General features: G+C 39.7%; 1 long non-coding RNA gene across 1 annotated transcript; it reads left to right on the top strand.

Moving 5' to 3' along the window:
* The first annotated feature begins 16,574 nt into the window (after positions 1-16,574).
* Positions 16,575-23,349, top strand: LOC149224568 (uncharacterized). Its single transcript, XR_016249085.1, has 3 exons — positions 16,575-16,731; positions 16,856-16,980; positions 22,902-23,349. It is a non-coding gene; the product is annotated as an uncharacterized LOC149224568 (long non-coding RNA).
* Positions 23,350-23,679: the final 330 nt, after the last annotated feature.

Genomic DNA, 23,679 nt, shown 5'->3' with positions numbered 1-23,679 from the left:
AAAGGAAACTTACAATAAACTTGTATCTCAACAAATTAAGATACTTGAAGCATAAATTGAAAACATTGCAAATCGAACACATTTGCAATCTAAGCTAATAGAATAAAGAGGCAGAGTGTTACTTACGATTCAGGGGCCCTCCCCAACCCGACGAATGCTGCCAAGAATGATCAGATTACACCAAAGCGATGCACCAAGATTCAGGGACAAACATTCAATAATGGAAGATCAAACTTTGTTTACAAAAAGGGTTGCACACAACCTATTGTAGCTGCTACAACACCCTCCAAAATTTTGGCTTACACTCAATTTGGGATCCTTCCTTGGTCTTCTACGTTGTTGTTGAAAATGCCAAAGCTTATTTCATGAGCTTTCTTGAAGTGTTTGTTACCTTTTGCATCTTGGGTAAACTGTCGTCTTTTGGCATGTTTGGCTATCACATAATATGTACTAAACTATTTTGATGGTTTCAAGGGTATATCTTTGTGCATATGAGTTTTTCTAACTATGTAAAGCTCTGTCGCACTCATTCACAAAGTTCTGAGCACTGTCACGCAAGTGTTGTCACGGTCGTCCCAAAGTCCATCTTAAGTGTCACACTTGTCATACCTTGTCATAAAGCTATCACATGGAGGGAAATGCTTTGTTTATGTGTTTGGATAATCTATGTTGTAGTGTCGTCTTCTAAGTTTGTGATCACAATCAAAGTTCATCACCGTTTACATCGAGCTCAGCGATCCCACACAACCATTTTCGGAAAAATTCCTGACCAAGCAACCTAGCTTCACCGAGCCTCTCCTGAGCTGCACACTGCGCAGCCTTAGTCCTCTAGCTATGACCTTGCTTCTTGGAAATGCAAAATTTGCAGTTCCTGCCTCCTAGGACTACTACACTACATAGTTTCTGTGCCCAAGCCTTGACCTTGACATCCATAATTGCGTAATCATGTTCACAACCGAGCTTAAATTGTGCACTTCACATATCCTCAAGCCTCAATCTCATTCCCTGAGCCCTTGAACTGCGCAGTTGTGCAGTAGCCCAACCTCCCTTGACTCCTAGAACTGCGTAGTTAGCTCTCCTAGTGTCCATTCCCTCAGCCTGTCTCACTGGCTCCGGAAACTGTGCAGTCTTGTCCCTCAGACTTGATTGAGATGCACACTGCATAGTCTCAAAGCTCAATCTTTTACCCTAGATGCTGAAACTGTGCACTGTGAAGTCAGTGAGTCCCTCTTCCCAGCCCGTCACTTGTTCCGGGCTTAGTCGGTGGATCAGAATGCATCATCTTAGACTAGGGGATTTTCAGATTGATGTCATCTCGTCATGAGTGAATTCTAGGAACAAGTACCCTATCATGTCATGGCAAGATGATGGAAGCATGCTTAAATACTCTCTTGTAACTGAACTTACAAGTTGATCGATCAAGAGAAAGCAAAGGGACACTAGTTTGCAACCACTATCCAAGACTTCAGAACATTGAAGATTCCTTATCACTAAGCCATGAAGAGGTGAAAAAAATCTATAATAAGACATCCAAGACTCAGTAGCAACAGTGGCTTGGCACTTCCACATCATCAAGCAGTCTATGTCAGAAGTGTCATGTCATGAGTGGTCATATGCCACATTACTGTTGTGGATCATGTATACTGTATTCAAAATGATTGTAAAGTGGAAGTCCAAAAGAAACACATGGAATGTGAAGAGTCATGTCAATTAAAAAGTCATAGGAAGTCAAACAACCATGAGGGTAGTTAAAGAGCCAGCCTTGGTTATATATACTCCCTCATTGTATGAGAAAATGACTTTTCACCTTGGCTCGTCCTGCAAGGCATTAGAGAGATAAGCTAATTCTTTGAGGAGCAAGGAGTGGCTCCAATGCTTCACTACTGGAGCTAGTGATGTACATTGTAATCATGTGCCTTGAAAAGTTTACTTAATAACAAAATCCTTCAAGGCCAACACATTCTTCATGCATGGATTATGAATGTTTGTAAGACTATTCTGCAGATGTTTGTATTTCATGTTTTCTTTCACATGTGCTAAGATAGTTGAACTATTTCAGTTATTTTAATACTTATCTTATTGAGAATGTGATGTAATGGTTGTTATTGTTGTCCCATCCTTGTGGACTATTCTGCAGGATATTAGACAAATATTTCTTCATTTGTTGGTTGTAACAATCGTCACATCCTCTGTGGACTATTCTGCTGGATGTTAGATGGATCCTTTCGATTCATGTGTCTCTTCTTGGGTGGTACTACTACCTCTCACTTAGAGGCTCACTTTTCTCCCCTCTCCGCAGTAGAAGAACCTTGATACATTTACAACTGAACACTCACCAGGCACACCTTCTTGCTTTTCAAAGACACCATTGCATCCCTCTCTCTTGCTGATAGTTAGAGCCAAGGTAAATATTTAAGGAATCAACATCCATGCGTTTATACCAGATGGGACTCTTATACCAAATGGTGTGAGGTCTAATTGGGACTTCACACCGGGGATATCCCTTGAATGTTGGCAGGTCTAGCACGATCACCATTTTTGGTGCTAGAAGGAGGGCAACAGGTGTTTTATGGTTGATAACCCCACCGAATGCAACATATCATCTTTAGGTCAAGGCAACAACGTTCATTGCACCTCCCCTACTCGTGTTTCTGAAGTTGGTGACTCTTCTCAGCCCAAGCCTAAATGGACTTGTGAAATCCCATACAATCATATTCAAGCCATCCATCCTATAAACTGTCAGTTTTTAAAAGCTGTTGGATTGATCTTGGGAGTACTCAGTCTTCCATATTCTCCGAAGAAGAAAAAAACCACCCCCACAGGGATAGTGGTTTCTACTCTTGAAGATTTGGTTCTTTCCACCCTTGAAGAATTAAAAGACTCTGTGGAGAATGCAGAAGAGCCTCCACTCTTTCATGGTGGTGACAGAGATAACGTTGTACTCTCAGACACAACTTTATGTGGGTTAGGCGGAGAAGAGGAAGAGGAAGGAGAGCCATCAAATTTTGACAAAGAAGAGGAGAGAGAAGAAGAAGACATGGCAGACCAAGATCTGGATTGGATGACTCAGGGCCCACTTGCACTTCTAGGTGTTTTACATAAGATACCAAAGCATTCAGAGAAGCTCTTATTGAAGTATGACCTTGATAAAACAGTGAAGGGTGAAGACCATCTAGACAACTCTTACCTACATCTGCACACACTTGAGGTACGTTACGATGATGTTACATGTAGAATTTTTCCATGTGCCTTGGATGGTAGAGCAACTATATGGTATCACAACCTTCTTCTGAACTCCATCCAGAATTGGAGGGGGTTTAAGAAAATATTCCTGATGATAAGACCCCCGCCATGTTGTTGAAAGAGTTGGGTAATCTTAAGATGGAACAAAAGGAGAAAGTGAAAAATTTCAATCAAAGATTTAGCCACATCTTGAATAAATTTCCAGAAAACACGAAACCTCATGACTCCATCACAATAGATTACTACACTTCTGCCTTGCTAGCAAGCATTGCACAGTTTGTGAATCGAACTGCGAAACAAACATTAATGGAAAATTATGAAGAGGCTATCTCAATTGAGAAGGAACTGCACACAATTGGATTCATCACGGACGATGAACTAACAAAAGACTCCAAGGATACAGGTAAAAGGTCTCAGGCCTCTGTGAGCAAGGCCAAAGAGAAAGAACTATCTGATCTTGAAATATTTACCTGTCATAGTCAAGACTCTGTCAAATGAGATGGAGGAGCTCAAACAAAGGTCACGTAAGACCACCGTGAGTAGCAAGCCTCCTAGATTCAACCTGCTAAGAAGGAATGCAAACTTGGGCAGCAACGATAACCAACCAGAAAAGTCTGCACAAAGCTCAAATGTCGTGTTAAATTACAAAAAATTGGGCATGGACACATATTGTTCATATTATCAAGCCTATCAATATGAGAAAACATGCCAACAATGGAACCACGCCATGAGCATTCTTGCTACGCGTATCTGTGATGCAGTGCTTGCTAATGAGTAGATCGAGCCTGAAGAAGGAAAGGAAGAAGCTGTTGCACCCGATGAAACTCCAAGTGTCTGGCATGCAGTAAACATTTTCAATTGCATACTCATGACCCAAAATAGCACGATCGAGGAACAACCTTCGATTGATCCTCCGACCCAGAATCAGACCAACAGGTATAATCTGAGAAGCCAAGGGCCTACCACTATAATAGAGTTGAAGAAGCTGAATCTTAAAGACAATTTGTTGAGGAAAATCAGTCCATCCGTCAGTTCAATGCATAACACTCATAGCAAGTATGGGAAATTAGTCTCAATGAAAAATACTTCCGCAAGCAGCAAGGACAAAACCATCACTCTGGAAGTCAGAAACCAAGTCACGTTCCTAAACACTTTAGGCACTCTTCCTACTGTGGACTACAACATAGTTGACGGCATGAAGAAGGTTCATGCGAACATTTCAATGTTTGATCTAACAAAGATCACTAGCCAATGGGAAATCCTTTTACACACACTTGGGCAATCCTTCGTAGGTAACGATGCCCCTTCCGACAAGGAATCTAGTACATATTCTAGTTCCCTCAAATCTGTACTTAATTATTTAACAATGGATGCAAATACTCTCTGCCCCTCCTTTTCTGTTAACTTTTGAAATTTTTAATTTCAATGTACACAATTTCTTGGTTGATTCTGGTGCATCGGTGAATGTAATGCCATTATCTGTTGCCAAGAAAATCAATGCACAATGGGACAAAACAAATGCACGGATTATTCAACTGGACAAAACTCATGTCCACACAATTGGTGAAGTCAGAGATGTGATCATCTATTTATCATCCGATGGGTGAGTCCACCAATGTATCAACATAGTGATTGTGGACATTCCAAAAGCATATGGAGTGTTGTTGAGCAAAGACTGGTCCAACAAGCTACAAGGGTGCTTTTCTATGGACTGGTCACATTTATACATGAAACATACTGTCACTCACTTAAATGGACAAAATGAACTAGTGGCTTTCACAGAACTTATCTTCGGAAATTGCTTCCTGGAAACCGAATTGGGGTGCTATCTTGCACAACCATCCCAGTCCCATTAGATACACAATTGGAGCTCCTTCTTGTCCAATTGGTGAAAATGACATTTGTACGATATCCCAAAGGGTGTGATATTGTTGGAAAAGCTATATGACCTGCATAATCGCTTCCGGGGACCTGTTAATGCTAAGACCCACAGTTCCACACTGTCGCATGAGCATATTAACTTGGGAATAGAAAAAGATCCGAAGTATGTCAATCTTGGTACTTGCTCTACACCACAAGAGTGGCAAGCCTTTATCCGCTTATTCAAGCAGTACTGAGATGTGTTCGTGTGGATGTACAATGAGCTTAAAACATATGACACATGAATCATCCAACATGTGATACCAATAAAAGAAGGGGCCAAGCCATTCCAACAAAAATTGAGAAAAGTACATCCAATACTTGAGCCTCTTATTCAGAAAGAGTTAAGGAAACTGCTGGATGCCTGGATCATATACAAAGTGCGACACTCAACTTGGGTGTCAAATTTGGTCCCAGTAAGAAAGAAGTCTGGGGAAATCCACTTGTGTGTCGATTTCTGAAATCTCAATCGTGCCTCAGACAAGGAAAACTACCCTGTGCCATCTATGGAACAAATATTACAAACAATATTGGGGTCAAAAATGTTTTCTTTGCTAGATGGTTACTTAGGATACAACTAGGTTCTAGTTTCAGAGCCTGATAGACTTAAGACCACCTTCTACACGAAGTGGGGCATGTTCGCATTCAGGCGAATGCCGTTTGGGTTAATCAATGCTGGTGAAACATTTCAACATACTATGGACATCGTTGTCCATGAATTGATTGGACGGAGCGTACTGGTCTATCTTGAAGACATAACAATGTTTTCCAAACAGAGGTTGTTGGACACCTAATCCTCTAAGGGTTCATGTGGAAGCTGAACAACCAAAGGGAGTCCAAGAGACCACTTGGAATATGGATCCAAGGGTCACACCATGTACTATAAATATATATCATTGCCAATAATAGATGTACTCTCATGCTTATATTTCATATTATGTTTGCTGCCATGTATGTGTCTAACATGGTATCAGTGCAGGTACCTTCCTAACCTACTCAATCTTGTGTAAGCCACTAGTTTTTTGGAATTAGTGTGCATTTCAGCTCTGCCATCTATTATTTTGCTGCCATTCTCAGACTGGCGTGCAAAACACTCCTCACTGTGCCCCTACTCTAATGCTCTGAATTCTGCTTGAAAACCTTGGCACCCCTTAGAACTGTATTTTTAGTATGTTATTCCTATGCATGCGCTACTGCGTCTTGTTAGGCTATCACATGACCTGCTCAATCTAAGCGTTGGGTTTCTTACTCTAATGTGTATCTAAGTGTTGGGTTTCTTAGTCTGTATTGATTCCTGTCATTTATGATATTATTTCTGGTACTCTTTCTGCACGCACAGATTGTCAATTATGTAATATCGCTGCACTGGCGGAGCCTATTTTTGTCAGCGTATAGGGCGTTGTTTGGCAATGAAAATCTACCCTCTATCTCTTAGAACCGTTACTTGTGATCTTGCATGACCATTTCATTAGCAGGCACGACCGTTACTTGTGATCTTGCATGAACCGTTACTTGTTGATTTGTTGACTATTCGGTTTCTCCTCAATTTTCTGTTCTCTGGAGCTTTGTGGTAAGCATTGTATCTGTCTTTTTTTTCCAAGGAAAAAAACGGTAACTTTTTATTAAAAAGATAATGAAAAGTTACACTAGCAGATGCAATAAAGCATTCCGTATGCTGCCACAAGGGCCCGAGTGCTTTCACACCCCACGCAACGTTAGAGGACTAACGTGCAAAAAGAATAAGAAAAGAGAAGAGAGGAGAGAGAAGGAAAGGGGCAAAAAACTGGAGTCCGGCAGTGAGTAGAACTCACACTTCAAGTTTTTCTCCCCTTTTTCTTTTCGACCTTGCGCCACTCGCCTTGAGAGGGCTCGATCGAAGCAATGACTAACTGTGTCTCTGTATTCTGTGGGCCAGGTTCTTTGTCTGAATCTGAAGTATCTGAGTGGTGGTGCCGTTTGGTGCCTCCCGTACTAGGATCCATGCTTGTCTCCACTGCCTTGTTGTCTGATGAGATTCCTTTTTGTTTCTCCATTTCTTGAGCTACCTCAGTTTTCTCTGCTGGAGGTTCTTCCTCTGCTGCTTCTGATTCTTCATCCTCTGAATCTGGGGGAGAAAAATTCCAGCCTTTCCTCTGCTTCCCTTTCTGCTTCTTTTTATTCTTGGCTTCTGGGCATGTGCTTTGTAAGTGTCCTGTCTGCCTACAGATCCTACATCTGAAGGCTGTGTTTTCATAATCTAGTACCTGCAGCCAATTCTGTTGTTTGTAGATCAACCTTATATTTTCCGGCAGCCCTTTACTTAAGTCTACTTCCACACAGATACGTGCGTAAGTGTAGATCCTTTCGTCGATCCTGTCCAGATCTGTTTTGATATATTTCCCTATGCTGTTCCCAATACCTTCCAGCACTCGTTCATCCCAAAAATGCAGTGGAAGATTGTGTAGTCTAACCCAAACTGGCATTCTGGTTACCGTCATTTTATTTGGATCAAAATCTGGGAACCATGGAGTCACAAACAGCCCTGCTGTTCCCCAAAACCATGGCCCGACACTCATGACTGTATCTCTGACTTCCTTGGATGTAAATCTTACTATGAAAAAACCCTTTGCACATAAATGAATGTCACACTCCATGGTCCAGCTGGTGAAGATCCAATGGAAAAGATCCATGGGTTTAGGCCAAAAACTGTTGAAACGGCATATTAAAGCTTGCGTTTCATAGGACTTGACGAAATCATCGAGCCCTGAGGAATCTAAGTTTAAAGCTGGGGTTTTCTCTGACTGATCTACTATATATGGCCTGGGCATGTGTCCTCCTTGATCTGGGGAGGGCCCTGAATTTCTGCTGCCCTGTAAAATGTTTTTATAGGATCCTTTTGATTGGTGCTGAGCTGCAGCTTTTTTTCCTTTGTCTACCCCAGAGGAGCTTGGCTGTCCCTGAGGCATAGCCCCTCCTCTCAATCTGAGATTTAAAATAATAATTGATCCTGGCCCAATCTCATAACTTGCCAGAGATCTACAGTCCTGCAGGGACCGCCTTCCACTGACCAGATGCTGAGCCTGAACTGGGTATCCCATTTCTGCCCATATTTGATGTTTAAGCTGCATGGGGGTGTCTCCTGCATGAACCCATACTAATCGAGATTTCCCCTGTGGGGGTTTAATCAGAATCTGAAAACAAATATTTGTTACCTGCTTTGACTGATGGCGAAATTCCAGATCTGGCTCCGTTTTGATTCGTTTTTCCTTTTTCTTGTCTAGATCTGCATAAACCCTGTCCGATCTAGGGTTGATGTCTCCGTTCTGCCGCCTGGACTCCAGCTGTACTCGAATAAAGGCTTGGTCGTGTTCGATCTGGTGCCTCGGATCACTCTGTGGTCGGATATGGCCTAGATCGTATGGATCTGAGCCAAAACTGCACTGATTGGGCCCGTGTGTTGTAGAAGGGAGCGGATCTGCATCATGCAGTCCCCCCCTGTCGATTCTCCGCGCGATCTGGGATGGACAACGTCTAGCCTCTAAACGCCGTAAGCCAGACGGGCTTCTTTGTTCCGGGCTGCAGATTGGAGCCTCAATCTTTCGCAGGAACTCCTCGTATCTCCACGCAGCAATGGGAATCTCCGTTAGTGCCTTCACCCCGTCTTTCTGAAGATTGTACGCAGAGCCACGCAGATCTATGTGTTTCCCACCGACAATCTCCGTTTCCCCGGTCCGTGGTTCACCTTTGGCCCTTGCGGCAAGCCTGTGAACCGTTTCGGCAGCGAGCAGATCTCTGTTCAAAGCCCTAGTCATCGCCATCGCCGCTCTATCTTTCTTCTTTGTTCATTTCTCATTTAACCAACCAAGACGCATTGTATCTGTCTTGAATCATATCATCCAACAAATTAATGGCACCATCTAGATTTCCTTTCCGGCACCTACATTTAATCATATGGGTATAAGTTTCCTTATTCAGGCAAACTCCATTGCCACGCATCTCTGTGAACATATTTTTAGCCGTGTTAAGTCTTTTGTTGTTCACCTAGACATTGAGGATCGCGTTGTAAGAAAAGATGGAGGGCATGTGCCCCTCAATCTTAATGAAGTCAAAGACCTCTAGATCTTCTTTGATTTTGGAGTCAATACCATATAAGTTGATCAAGCTATTGAGTATAGTGACACTTATCTCACTTCCGCTGCTCCTCATCTGCTGCAAAAGAACCTGCATTTCACTGAATATCTTTGCTTTTCCCAGAATTTCAATAATAGTGCTATAGGCATCCATGTGGTGCTCATAGCCATTCTATTTCTCCATCTACTGGAAGAACTTGAGGGCCTTTAGAGAATTTGTTTTCTGGTTCAACACCTCCAACACCACGTCTGGATTCAGGTCCTTAGCTATTGACTTCATGAATCCTTCCGTATCTTCCCAATCTTCCAAATGAATGATTTTGCAGATTCTACTCGGGCCATTGTGCAGTGCCAAGCCTTGCAGTTGTCTTTGAATTGGACGTAGACGGAATTCCACTCAACTGAAATTCACCCAGCAGATTGTTGTCTGCAACCATTGCTCTCTCGCCTTCATACACTGGAAAAAACACTTGTACTTGATTATCAGACGCTATAGTGTAAGAAGCCTCTCTCTGAGTTGGAATGAGATTATTTCTAGGAATGACTACAGATTATTTCAATATACGATGGGAGGCTATCCAAGGTATCAAATTTCAAGTTTTTATTGAACCTGTCAAACTCCATCGAAGGCTGTTGTTGGTCGTGAACAATATAGTTGTAGTGCGTTGGATAGTGTAATGGTGTCGTGGCTCAGAACTGGTTGGTTGCTACATTGAAAGGGTCATTCTATCCTCATGTATCCATCGTATTAGCTTTCTCACCGGCTAGTATTGTATGCATCTTGTGCATTAAGTTATTTTGAAGATCGTGTGGTATATGTATGCTAGTCCAAACTCTTGGTATGTTTGGTGTAACTACATTTGGTGTATGCATTGCGTATGATGCATTCAAGGAGGTTTCTTATGGTATGACAATGTATGATGTGAATACGGTGATGATTCGAATAGAGATCAAAGAAATCACAAAGGTCACTTCCTTTGATAGTTGAACAACCAAGATACTAAGGCGTGTGGAGGTGGAGCAAGAAGAATCCTTCCATGTTTCATTTCTCAATTATTAATGCCAAAAGATTTGGTGACAAGGAGGGAGTGTTTCTACACGAATTTGAGAGGTTGATTTGATGTATGTGCTAAAAATTAGAAGCTGGTTCATAGGGATCAAAGTTATGTCCAAAGGGGACTGAGTGGGGTTTTGAATTCTTGAGTTGAGCCAACAATTATAAATATATATCACCATCAGATTAGGCATGATTTCTTCCTTAGACTGAGTTATTTCTGAGTAGAAGATCAAAGAGGATGTGTTTATTTATGAGCAGAAGAAGTGCTGTAGCAATGTGGCAGTGAAGGAGGAAGAGTCATTCTTTTGTGCACCCAATTATCACTTGCGTTACAGTTCCCGATTTGTGTGTGCCTCTTGGATCGCTTTTTGTATGCATGTAGCCACCTATACATCAGAGACTGAATTGATTTCTAACACCTATAACAACTTTTTTTGAGAGAGATGAGCTGTTCTCATCTCTGTAACAGACTAGCAGTCTATCACTACAGTTCTACATTTCCTATTCTTGTAGCAGCTCATTTTTGGAAGGGGATGGACTGATGTGATTCCTGTAGCATCTCATTCTTGGAAGGGGACAAACTGATGTGATTCCTATAGCAACTTGTTTGGAGTGCCAAGTTGGGTTCAAACAGTCCCAGATCAGCCCATTCAATCTTTGTCCATTGGGATAAATTACCAGGTGTATTCTCTGCATTAGTATTGTAAAAGTTTGGCATTTCTCTCTGTGTTGGTTTGAAACATTGAAGGTTGCGAACTAAGTTTTATTTATTTTAGATGAATTGAGTTGACCTATTGAAGTTTAAAAATGACTCAAATTGGCAATTTATTAGAGTTATTAAGAACTCTAATTATGTCAACTACTGAAAGCACAATCAACATTAGCAAGGAAACTCTTTTTGACATTCAAACTTGCTTGCAACATACACAAGAGAAGATTGATTTTTTGCAGCTTGAATCTCAGCTTCAGCAAGATGAGTTACAACAGCATAAGCATCATGACATCCATCAGCAGCCAGCAAGTGGTCAAATCAGTAACATTGAGACAAACTTCCATCAACAACAAATCAATAATGTTGATCTAGTACCCAATGAAGGAGCAAAATTGCATGCAGAAGCAGAAGTTCAGTTTGCACTTCCCAAGCCCATCATCAGACCTTGGGAAGAGCTTGTCCACAACAAGCACATAACAAGTCTTGGATATGATAAGGATGTTTCCTTTCATATTCCAGATTACTCAAAACCCATCCAGTTTCAGAGTGATGGATTTCTTCATGATAATTCACCTTCAGCTGTTTCAGATTCTGTTCATTTTCTAGAGCAGCAACAACAGAATTTTAAATGCCAACATTGTGACCGAGTTGGCCATATGAAAGATCACCGTTTTGATCTTTATCCAGGTAATAACTTCCATAAAACCAATCATTCTTCAAACAGATGCTTAAAAAACAAGCCTCTTGCAAGAACAAAGATTCATCTTGGATGGATCGCTTCTTGGCAATGGGCTTCAACAACCAAGAATATATTTCATTCATATGGTAGAACTTGTTCTAGAGTATTGAAAAATCTTGCAGTTGATTTTTCTCCATCGTCTCACCTTGTATTTGACAAGGGGGAAGTGATGGTCATCCACAAGCTTCAAAGCCACATCAAGCGAGCCTGAGCCACAACCTATCATACCAAATTCAGAGTTGTAGCCAGAGACAAAGATGCCCCTGAGAATGCCTTCAGTTGGTGATGCCTGTTCAAAGAATTGAGGAAACTTCCTCTATTAGAAGACTTCAGCTTCTTGCCAGTTTTGGAAAAGTTCCAGGAATTGCATTAAGCATTCCAGAGTTGGTGGTAATCCTTAAACCATCACAGGTTGAGACCTCCCTTTTCAAGTTGAGGTTCTCCTTTTTATGCGGGGTGAGACATCCCTTTCATGGTTGAGGGTTTCCCTCTTCAAGACATCACAAACACTTCCTCTAGCAGAAGACCTCAGCTTCTTGCCAGACTTGGAAGAGTTATGGGAACTGCACTAAGCATTCGAGTGTTGGTGGTCATCCTTAAACCACCTCCTTTGATACCAACATTTCAGAGAGCACATTCAACCTAGTGTTGCCATGCATTTTTGCATGTTTTGTATTACAACTCTCTTCTTGGACTCATACATAACCCTTCGGATTAAGGTGGGGAATTTTGGACACCTAATCCTCTAAGGGTTGGTGTGGAAGCTGAACAACCAAAGGGAGTCCAAGAGACCACTTGGAATATGAATCCAAGGGTCACACCATGTACTATAAAAATATATCATTGTCAATAATAGATGTACTCTCATGCTTATCTTTCATATTTTGTTGTTTCCATGTATGTGTCTAACAAAGGTTAAACCACATACACCACTTAAAGAAAATTTTGAACGATGTCACAAGTACGTGTTATCCTTAAGAAAAGTATCTTTGTAGTGTCTGAGGGTAATCTCTTGGGCCACATTATTTCCAAAAGTAGGATTAAGGTAGATCCAGATATGGTAAAAAAAATCACGTGGATTCCCTTCCCAATGAACAAGAAGGCTATGCAATCCTTCTTGGGGAAAATCAAATTCCTCCACAAGTTCATCTTTGACTACGCTCAGATTGTTAAGCCAATACAAGAGACGATGAAGAAGGATGTAATTTATAAATTGGATAAAAGAGAAAATGATGCATTTTCCTGTGTTAAGCAGGCTATCGCAGAAGCACACTCATTGTATAGCCCAGACTTCAATAACATTTTCTTTCTTTACACCTTTGCTTCTGACACTTCTCTTGGTGCTGTACTCACCCAAAAGGATGAACTAAACAATGAGCGACCTATCTCCTTAATGAGCGAGAGTATGCAAGGACCATAATTTTACTATCCCGTCGTGGATAAACAAGCTTATGCAGTATACAAGTCGATAAAGCACTTTCGTCCATATCTATTAAATAATGATTGCATTATCTTTTTCTGCACCCAATATTTAGATCATTGCTTGTTCAACAAGAGCTGGGTGAAAAGAGAGCGAACTGGATGACTGGGTTGCAAGAATATGATCTAGAGATCAAGTCAGTTCACACAATCAAGGGCCATGGTGTTTGTCGAATAGTGGTAGAAGAAGTTAACAAAAAGGAAGAAGAAGATCTTTCAGGATGGGAGCAAGAAATTGAGATGTACAACATCGAGTGAGCCTCTCTTACTATTTGTAGAATTTCCCACTGTAGATCACCTGATAATGCAATATACTAAAGCAAAATACTTGATCTACTTCTACAAACAAACTTGCGAAAGCTTAATTGATTTTGAGCAAGATCAAATAGAACACATATAACAGAGATCGAGAAATCAATCACACATGAACACAGAAGAATACTATGGGGAAAGCCTCAGCTAAAAACCATGATCTCTGTATTATCATACAAGTGGAAATATGTCCGGATTACATAAAGCTTTAGATCACAAGCTATCCAGCTCTCAGTACAATCCCTCAATGCTGCTCATAGACTGAATAGACACAACATATGCCTTCCTCTAGTCCTCCAAGCCTCCTATTTCCTTGCGCAGTTTCTCCTGGGGTCCAATGCTGCCACTTGTGTGAATTCTCACATCATACACTCATCAAAACTCAGAAATAACTACGCAATCCTCAAGGAATGAATTCCTTCTGCATGCAAGAGATATCCTCAATGGAATATTCCTGCAACTGATAGTACACCGTCCCATCATCTGATCTCAGCTGGGTCTCTGACTGAACTAAAATGCATGAGTTATTTATGAGAGAATATTCAGTTATATGAAGTGCAGTAGTTACATGCATGCATGCATTAACTAACTGAACTCAAAATCAGTTCAACAAACTGTTTGAACTAATCTAACTAGACTTAACTCAGTTAACTGAGCTAACTAATTACAACTCAAAGTACAACTCATCTTGATCTCCTTAATCAAGGGATAACTTCCTCAATCAAAGGGGAAACTGTTGCATGTCTTCACATAGACTTCATGTTTGATTTTCTACAACTAATTAACTCAAGATGAATTAATTAATTATTTTACACATAGCTGCTAAAATCAAATTCGAATTTTAATTCTCAATTTTAGTTCAGGGACTAACTAAAATTGGAATGTAACCCAAAATTCTATTTATAACAGTGCAATTTTTAGCATTTATTATTGCTATTTTCAACGCTATTAGCACAAACTTTTGGTGCGCTGATGTGCACTAATACCTTTAGAAAAGCACTGTGCTCTCCCACTTTTCCGCATGATAGAAGAGGGCACTCAAACTTAAAGCATTATCCTATCGGTTAGTGCATGGGGTTCTTTTCAAGAAGCACCACAATAGAGTACTTCTCAGGTGTTTGGAAGCACATGATTCATAAAAGGTATTGCATGATCTCCACGATGGACCAGCTGGGGGAAACTTTGCGGGCAACAAAAAGGCGCATAAGGTCATGCAGACCGACTTTTAATGGCCTACATTATTCAGATTTTATCGTTCTTACGCTTGCAAGTGTCCGGTCTGTCAGAGGTGTGCCGATAAAAACAAGAAATTATCCGTCCCATTGCAGCCCATTGTAGTGGACAAACCTTTCAACAGTGGGGCTTGGATATTATTGGAGAAATATTTCCGCATTCATCAAAGTAGCACTGCTACATCCGCATTCCCACATATTACTTCACACAGTGGACATAAGCAGTTTCGTTTAAACACGTGAATGATTAGGAAGTCATTAACTTTTTGCAACATAACATCATTTCCAGGTTCAACATTCCTACTTCACTTGTTTACGACAATGCAACATACTTCTCATTGGTAAGGATTTATGATTTTTGATTGGAAAATGGAATTATATTAAAACATTCAACTAATTATTTTCTATAGGGGAATGTTCTTGCTGAATCCACGAACAAGAACCTAATCCACATTATCAAAAAATACCATATTCTCTAAGCAGCGAAACTGACACTCCACTTTGGTAAATGCCTTATGAGCTGACCGAGTCACGTCGAAGCCTTCTGTGAACACCCACCCTTACTTCCTCATATACACAAAAGAACCCATCCTCCCACCCAACATATACTTTCCTTCCCTCCAACTCTCACAAGATTCCAAAGGAAATTCGTGTTTGTTAATGCAACGTAGGATAGACACCCTTCACAAGCTATAGGAAGAAAGGTTGAAACCAAAAGAAAAATTTTCACTTCACCAGAATCGTATCAAGAGGTGTTTCGATAGTAAGTATGTAGGGAAGAACAAATTCAGTGTGGGTGACTTAGTCTTTAAGTGGGATAAATCCCAAGAGGATAAGGCAAAAACACTAAGTTTCATTCCTGGTGGATTGGGCCATTCACAGTGCACAAAAGGCTTGGCCAACATGCTTATCGTCTATAATCACTTGACGAGAAGATTGACGCTATCCATATCAATGCCCAATACTTAAAACGATTTTTTCCCGATTTTTTCCGATTTGTTCCCTGCGCCGATTTAATCCCGATCATGATTTTCACAACATTGATCACAATTCAGAAGAATCCCAATCTAATTGAAATGAAAACATGCTTGAATGCTATAGTTCAAACAATGGAAATTCCAAGTGAAGATCCAACGATCAATGAAGCAACATCAATGCTTGAAGGAAATCATATACCTGAAGTAAATCAAGAAATCATTACAAGCAGGATAAGGGAAAATCAGGTCACAAGAACTCCTTAATCGACATCCATATCATAAGAGAAAACATCTCAAATGGTTAGTGTATCCATCTAACTCAGGATAGAAACAACTGACTTATGTTCCCAAGAGTATTGATGTCAGCACAACTGAGTCTTATAATAACAATTCATCTTGGATATCAAATAAGTGCAAAGTTCATTAGAGGATCGAATTGGGATAGTTAGATCATTTTTCAGTTTGACATTTTTGTTTAGCACTCGGAGATTTGTATCGCCTTGTATCATCGAAGATGACAACTCCAAGAAAAGATATCAAGACAAAGATGCAAAGACATTACAAGATAAAGAAAAAGATATTAAGCCTTTTCATCAATATGCTTTCAGGACAAACCATTTCTAAAGGGAGAATGCAATGTTATGGACATAAATATATATAAAATAATAATAAGTATAAAGGGTGCTGCTCTTGTACACCTGCTTTTCCTTTGTGGGCTTCTCTTGAAGAATGTAACTAGTTCCTTGGACCTAGTGGCCATCAATATGAATATTAGTTTCAGTTTCTCACTTTTAATGTGCTTCACCTTTACAGGTATCTTGTTCACAGTGTGGCGAATCCGTTGAACGTGAATTACTAGTCATCCATGAACGTGACAAGTGTCTTCATAGAATTGTCGCATGTGGTTATTGCGAGTTTCCACTGCCAGCTGTTGATCTTGATAAACATCTGGTAAGGTCTATTTCATTGATATGCCAACAGGTAAATTCAGTATCAAATTGGATTTCTAAAAGAACTATGTGGAGACCTTTTCAGGATTGACAGGCTTAATATTTTGTGTACATGTTTATTACAGAACATCTGTGGGAATAGAACAGAGTATTGTAATCCGTGCAGCAAGTATGTGAGATTGTGTGAAAAGCTAGCTCATGATTTACAGTTCCATGAAGGAAATTCTGATGACACTGGGGATTCTTCAAGGTAAATAATTTTTTTTGAAGCTTAGGGGATGTTTAGGGGACAGTTTTATGTTTTTACTCTTATGATCCATACTTTGGTAACTGAAACAAATAGGGAAATTTGATATATAGTTCATTCTCTGGGTGAATCTTCACTCACCAACCATGATATCACGGTTTCCTTTAAATTGGTGGAGAGTTCCATTTTGACGTATAGGTAATTAGTGGAGCAAAGTGAAACGAGCCTTTGAGGTTTGTAGCATATAAACTTCCTAAGGGGGAAGCTAAACTAACCAAAACTGTGATATCAGCAAGGGGAGGCCTGCAATTTCTCCTCATACCAGGCCACCTTTTAACTGATTTATCAATTGAAAATAATTTTTTCACTGGGAGAATACAGATAAAGTTCTGAAGCCATATTGGTTGCACTTAAAGACTTTGATCCAATGTGATTCCTTTCTGAACTAAAGCAAGAAAAAACCTTTAGAAAATTCCTAACACCAACATGTCTGCTGTGAGGTTCCCAATTATATCTTTTGCTCAGTTTTTAATGATGGCCTAGCTACTAGTGTATGTTTATATAGCCTATCTACAGCTAGAGTATAAGCATTCTTAGAAAGACAAATATCAATGTTTCTCTCAAAAGGTGGAAGGTCAAAATTAGATTCTGAAGCATTACATCTAGTTAAATGTCCATGCAAACTTTCAAACTCATATGAGTGCCATGATCTCCTCACAGCCTGCAATAATAGTTTGAACTTTGTAGGTTTATTCATTAAGGATATTTTATACTGCCCCTATTGGCTGAAGTAATCATGCTGAAGGCTGAAAATTAGAAAGGTTTAAAGAGAATCCTTGGATCATAAGAGATTTCATATTCCTTCAAATTCATTACATCTGCCATAGTATATAAGAGCAAAAGCGCTTCAGGAAACATGCTCGAAGGAGATGCACTGCAAGGAGTGGAATTCGTTTGGCTGTGGTGCCAGATCTAAGGGTTATCTGTTCTGCCAAAATTGCACAGGACTTTCACCTGGTCTTCATACTGTTGAGACTCATGCCATATGGGTGGGGCAGAACATATGAAAGTTTAACACTCCATTGACCTCAGTAGAGAACTAATGCCCTGCTGGCAATGTGTAAAATTTTTCATAGTAACATAACCGAAATTAGAAAAGTCTGGTAAATTTGTTATGTATATCTTTAAAAATTGTAATTCCATCCAGGATATTTAAGGATGAGTCTAAATGTTCTATGATTTGGACTTTTTTCTGGCAATTTCAGCAGAATCCGGCAATACTTCATTGCTGGATTTGCACTTTTTTTGCAAAAGTGGATTCACTACCCTAAAAAATCTTCAGTGCACCCAGATTGTGCTATCTCAATAATTGAAATATGCTATTATAGCAATTTTAGCCGGAATTTGGCAAAAATGGTTGGAAAAGGATGATCGTAAAAGGTTCAAATCATAGCATGTTTAGACTACTCTGACATCTACTACTGACCTTATCAGAGAAATAAACCTACCAAAGGCTAAAAATAAAAGAGGATTAAACAGTATCCTGAGTGGCCAATGTATGTGAGGGCCCCAGTATATATAGATTTTAGACTATCCTTGTCACATGCCCTCATCATTGTGAATTTTTGCAGTCCGTGCAATTTTAATCAAGCTTCTGCAGTAAATAATTTTTTTCATTCCAACTGTTTTGTCACTGATGTAATCTGCTGTACTGGATTCACCTATGAGTTGTACTTGGCCACAACTCTGCTGTCTTGAGTGGAGTCTGTGATGTCCCCTATGGATTAATTGCCCACGGGAGGATGGAATAGTCTATCCAACCCCGTAGGCTATAGTCTTTAATAAGGGGGGGAACCAAATTGTCCAATGTTTTGGGGCAACAATGGGTAAATTTTGGGGTGGCTGGGGCAAAAAACCAAAATTGGGGGTTGCACTTGCAACCCCTCACATTTGAGGAATCCCATGAGGAAATTTATAAATAAAGGAGAATTGAAATCACATTTTCAGCATCGATTTCGACTGGAATATCTCTGATTTTCTTAAGCTGAGGCTCTGAAGGTTTCAAGACCCCTTCTTCTTGATTAGTTTCGGTGGAGGTGATCCCACCCTAGCTAATCCCTTGTCTAGTTTCAATGGAGCTGATCCCACCCTACCTAGACACCTCTTTTCTTTGTTCTGGCACAACAAATCAGCTTGAAGTACTTCGGACCGCCTTGGCAGCAACTTTCTAAGTCATTCATCTGGTCAACTAGTTTCTATCAAACAATGAAGAACTGGGTTCATCGGAGGTTCGGTTAAGGAGGATTGAGCCATAGTAGGGCCTCCTTGAGGCCCCCAAGGCAAACAACAAAGGCCCAGATCACTAGGAGTCCTGTTTGAGTTGTACTAAGGCACCGAAGCTGGCTAGGGCTAGTGAGGGACCTTTCCACAGTTTATAGGGCATTTCTTAAGGGTATACGAGCTCTGATGAGGTCAACGAAGGCACTATAAGAGACATAAACAGGATGACATCAGTCTGAGATTAATTTTGGAGGTCGCAACCTTGAATTCGACCCTCTTAGGGCTGCAAGTAACCACAGTAGGGCAACTGCACCCTACAACATTCACCTCCCTCATTTCAACATCCATTTTGTAACTGTATCTTGACAACAAGCTATGGGTACAATCAGAAATGGCAGTCGGGCCCCTGTTCACTAAGCCTATGGATTATTCTAGGACAGCCGGACCCGTGACACAGTAAGTAGAATCAACACATTAGGTAGTGAAGTAGTATAGAAGCGTTTAGATTGAATGTTATCACATAGTTATAGTTAAATGTTGGCTTGCTAAATTGTGATATTGCAGGGAAGTATTGAACTGGTGGGTGCTGGCCCTAACTTTGGTAGTTTTGTTGAAGAGTCATAATTACTGTCAAAAATATAGTTGTAGTAAACTGTGCATCATTGGTTGAGTATATTCTTTGTTTCATTGGGTAGTTAGCCCTAAGTCTGTGTGATTCCATTGAAGAATTGTAATGTTGTTGCATCTTTATATTGATGCCTGCATACTGTTATGAATGTGCACCACTGTTGATAATTTTCTGAAGGAAACCCTAGCCATAATAGAAACCCTAAGGCCAAAGAGTCCCTTAGGATATTACAATGGTATCAGAGCCGTGCATCCTGCCAACTTGTGAAGGCATGAGTCTTGTATGTTTCCTAGAGATATATTCAATGTTACAGTAAGAAGAAAGAGGATCACCCACCTTTCAACTATGGGGGATAGGGAAGGATGAGGAGGACTTGGTACTAATGAACACTTGCATGTGCTAATCTATGGGCAGACAATAATAACCAATCTGCTAGTGCAAGGGCAACAATGGATGGCCCATGGGAAACAACAAATGATGCAACTCATCCAAACTATAAACAATCTGAGTGACAATGTTGCTAATGGTTTGAATGTTGGTAACAAAACTAGTGATGAAGGGAGCAACAACCATAATCCTGGCCCCTTCAATACTTTTGCACAGTCTAATGCTAGGGCGACCCACAAAAGTAATCATAGGCCCTTATTTTCTCAATTTCTAGACAGCCAGTGGGTGTTGATTTTTGTGTAGCATCGGGAAGTATTCCCGCATGACCAGAGGGTCTCCAAGTCGGCCCTAGGAAAATTTATGTAAACTTTATTTTTATTGAGACAGTTGGCCCAGGAAAAGGTCAAGTTAGCCAGCCTGTGAAGGGACATGTCCCTTGGGTTGCCACAACCCCTGAACGAGTATAAATAAGATGTTAAGACACCTCATTTGGAGACCAATGTAGAGCAAGTCTCAATTTCTTCATCATTTCTATTCATCTTCTTGAGGCCGCATGTGTGAGCATGATTTTGACCAGCAAGTTTGATCTCTGGTTGGCCGAACTTTGACTAGAGTTGACTTAGCTGTTTGTAGACTGAGTTGAACAGAGTTGACCAAGCTCCAGTTGACCGCAGGAGGGCCGCACATGTAGACTGTTGCCACAGATTGCAGGGTTGATCGTAGAGCTGAAGTTTGACCAGGTCAAGTTGACCAGTGTTGGATTTCTGATTTTTCGCTGGTTTGACCAGTGTTGATCAACATATGTTTTGACCAGGTTTGACTGGTTGATTTGGATTATTGGCACATATTTCTAGACAAATTGCTGATTTGTAAACCTTGCTGAAGAATAATTTATCCTAAGAAAAATTGTTAGGTTTCCTCCCAGGGTTGGATTTCCCATGGTAAAAATATTGTCTTTTTTTGCATGACTGTCTTTATGTGATCTTTACCATTTCCGTTGCATTTAATGTTGACATTTTCCTAAGTGTAATTATTCAATGATAGCAGTGGCATAAAATACTGGTTTAAAATCATTAGGAAGTAATTACCTAGCCGAAAATTGTACTCTACTGCACTAGCCTTAGAATTTCAACAGGATCTAGGAGCTGGAAAACTAATCTTGGGCATAGAAATACACAGAGATGGGAAAAATGTTAAGCTTAGGTTATTTCAACAGAAGTACATGGAGAGAATACTTGTGAAATTCGGTATGCATAGTGTGAAACTTGTAAATATCTCTTTAGCTTCTCATTTTAAGCTTTCTTCAAGTTTATGTCTTGGAAGTGAAGAAGAAAATGATTAAATGCCCTGTGTTCCATATGCTAGTACAATAGGAAGTTCAATGTATGCGATGATATGTATTGGACCAGATATTTCACATGCAGTTGGTGTTGTGAATAGATACATGGCAAATCCATGAAAAGAGGATTGGAAAACAGTGAAATGGGTATTTCGGTATCTTAGAGGCACAAACGATTATTGCATTGCCTTTAACAGTTGTAGTGATTATGTTGATTTAGATTTTGTAGGTGATTTGGACAAGAGATCTACTTTAGGTAATGTGTTTACTCTTGTAGGAGGATCTATTAGTTTGATGTCAAAGCTTCAAGAAATAGTTGCTTTATCCACTACTGAGGCAAAATCTATTAATGCCTCGCATGCATGCAAGGAAACAATTTGGTTAAAGGGTTTTTTGGGCAATTTTGAAAGAATGCAAAAAATTGTGAATGTGTTCTGTGATAGTCAAAGTGCTATTCATTTGGCTACCAATACAGCGTATCATAGAAGACTAAACATATTGATATTAAATTATATTTTGTAAGACAAGCTATTGATGGAGATGGATTAGCTCTTAAGAAAGTCCATACTCAAGGAACATTGTGCAAACATGTTTACAAACCTGTACTGTTAGAGACTCTGGTGGCATTTGGCTCAGGCAAGATATCAAGTAGATTTTTGTCCAGGTGGAGATTGTTGAAATTGTGACAACAATCTAAAGAAAATTATATTGTAAAAACCAAAATTTACTTGCAAATTTTTTGGTAGTTTGTATAACGGTGGTGGTTCATGTAACATTTGTAACAGTACAAAGTTTGATATAGATCTATGGTCCTGAAAGAGTGAACGTGTTCTAAGTTTGATTGTAATATTGTTTTTTGAACAATAAAAATACCGAAACCTTGCTCCGTGGATGTTTTGTTGACACACTATCAGGGTTTTGCAATGTAAATATTTGCTTTATCTGAGTGTGTCCGTGTTATCTTGTGTCATTATTTCTCTGCAATTAATATTTTGTTCCGGCTTGTAATTATCAACGACTATAACAAGAATGGTCTGAAACTAATTTGTCTAATTAATTTCATCCCGCTGATTCAGTAGATTAATTCTTTCACAATAATAGTGCAACACACATTTTGTTATTTTCTATGATTTTGTTTAATTAAATAGTTAACGACTACCAGGTTCAGAAGTGATTAATGGATTTGAGGATGATATTTTTGATTTGATTTTTATATAAGAAAATGTTTCTTATGGTTAGATCCTATAAATTTTCGATCTTTATGTTTCCATTATTTATTTGTGGCTTCAGAGAGCAGCATGGGGAAAATAATCACAGCTCACCAGCAGCAGAACTGTCTCGGAGAGTTCCTAGGGAACAGCCACGAGATACCTCGCAGCGTCGTTGGCTTGTCACATTAGCAATCACAGGAATTGCCATAATTATAGGATCATTTGTTCTTCAAAGACGCAATCCTAGTCAACAACAATAATATGTATTTTTACACTACTGTATATGCTTATGCTTAATGTGATGGTGCATATGATGTGACCGAAAAATAAACTTTGTTTTGTCCAATTAGACTGGCTGTATATGTCTGGAGTCGTATCCTTGAAAATTGGACTTGTTTCCCATCGCACAAATTGGTTTTGGGAAGTATTCTAGATTATTTGGCTCAGTTCATTATTGAAATTGAAATACATAAACTATAATTCATATATGAAATCACAGCAGGGAGGACATCACTTTGTTATTCTCATATTTCCAAAGCTTTTCAATAATGGAAGTTCTTGTCTACGGAACTTGAATCGCTTTGATGTAAAACTTGATCAAACTGTTGTATGGGTGCAGTCCTCAAACATGTGGCTTAGCTATTTTAGGTACTTTTAAGTTATCCCTTGATGGATTTTGCATGATGTGACGGAAATTTATGTTATTCATCAATGATTCTATTTCCTAATATATAGAACTAGTGTTCAAATAGTTTATGAAAATAAATCACAACACGTCGTTCTTTCTACTGGTGATACACAGTCTCCTAAAGAATTTCTCACAAACAGCTTCTATTACAAAAGAACATTACTACTAT

This window comes from Pinus tabuliformis, chromosome Q (assembly GCF_031772625.1).
Source record: "Pinus tabuliformis cultivar Carrire ecotype Pingquan chromosome Q, CPIR1, whole genome shotgun sequence".
NCBI classification, from domain to species: Eukaryota; Viridiplantae; Streptophyta; class Pinopsida; order Pinales; family Pinaceae; genus Pinus; species Pinus tabuliformis.
Note: the sequence above shows the minus strand (reverse complement) of the source record. Positions and strands in the feature narration are given on the sequence as shown.